Source organism: Jaculus jaculus, chromosome 11 (assembly GCF_020740685.1).
Source record: "Jaculus jaculus isolate mJacJac1 chromosome 11, mJacJac1.mat.Y.cur, whole genome shotgun sequence".
NCBI classification, from domain to species: domain Eukaryota; kingdom Metazoa; phylum Chordata; class Mammalia; order Rodentia; family Dipodidae; genus Jaculus; species Jaculus jaculus.
In genome coordinates, this window is record NC_059112.1 from 49,823,144 (window position 1) to 49,824,732 (window position 1,589).

The following is a 1,589-nucleotide window of genomic DNA, read 5'->3' on the forward strand; positions in this document are numbered from 1 at the left end:
CAGATAAGTTTCAAATGTCCAGGAAACTTCTAATGGGATAGAATGCTAGAAAAGTATGTTTGGGTGGTAAAACATGGGTAAAATGAATGGTCAAAATATGGATATGTAAGTGAATGGATAATGTATGGATTGGGGATGGGTAGATAATGATGATGATAGATAGAGAGATAGATAGATAGATAGATAGATAGATAGAATAATTATAGATAGATGACAAATCAGTTGATAGATAGATGATAGAAAGATGATAGATAACTAAGTGCACAAGGTTCAAGGTTCATCGGGAACAGCAAAACCCTGGGAAGAAATTTCCACAAGTGGAAAGGAAAGGAGAGCATGACAAGTTTACCAGGTATCTAAACCATAGGTAAATTTGAAGTTGCTAGTTTATGTTTTATCATCATCTTACAGTGGGTCCCAGTGACAAAACACCCAGAGTCATGACACTTGTAAGCAGAAGAACCTGGACTTGAACCAAGAAATACTGAGCTCCAAAATTCAAACTGCATTTCCAGACAGCTGAATTTGTCAGTTCAGGTGAACCTGGCAGGAAAAACATCCATGAAACAGAGTTTTTAATTAGAAAAGCAAAGAGAGAATAAGAAATGACACTCAGTTAATTTCATAGTCAATCTTTTCCTCTTCCAAGTTTGGGTGAAATGGACTGAAATGAAACTGTCACCTTGAAAATGAAGTCTGCTTCTTGCAGCTGAGTCTGTTCAGTGTGCTTCCAATTGGCCCTCTGGACATTTAAGCTGGGTCAGATAGTACTGACCTCCTTAGCCAATTTTAAATTCAGACTATATTTAAAACATTTCACAAAAAAATCTTCCCCATAAAGCAATTAAAAAAGCAGAACATGAAATAGGAGGTCTTTTCTAGGAATAAGGATGGAATGCCCTGTGCTGCATTTTCATTACTTATTTACTTAAGGTATTCCCATAACAAACAGTTTGTGCTGCAGAAAATTCTCCAGCATCCAAGTTAATCAACTGCCATGCTCTATAGACAGCCTTGTCAACTCAAGCTAATCCTCTTATCAGCTGAACAAACAGTGTCCTAGACCTCCCTGAGAGAAGCCCAGGTACCCTTGTTATTAGTAGAAGCTTGTTATTTTGTTACCACAGTTGTGCCTTTTGATATACAGGTCAGATTCCAGTAAAAGTCCACCTGACTAAGGTCAGTCCTAAGGCCAGAAAGCCCTGGCAATGAAAAGATGTCAATGGAAGTTCCAAGGGTAGTCTGTGGACATGAATGTCAACCCCAAATAAAAAGCGGATCGCAGTTCCCCTAAGACAATGAATTTATTCAGGAATGAATGTTGTAATGGGAATACACATGCCATAGAAGTTGAGCCAGGGGACAAAGTTTTCAAGATAAAAAGAAGAGGTTCATATAAGTTGTTGTAGCACAATTACTATTGATTCCAATGATCAATCAGAAGGGTAGCATCAGGCTAAAGTTGAGCAGGCCACTGCTGGGCAGATGTCTTCATGAAGATATATATGCTTGTTGTGTAATAGTTCAGTGGCCTTTGTGCAAGATTATGATTCTGACAGTATCCTAGTAAGTTCTTGTGACCAGTCATA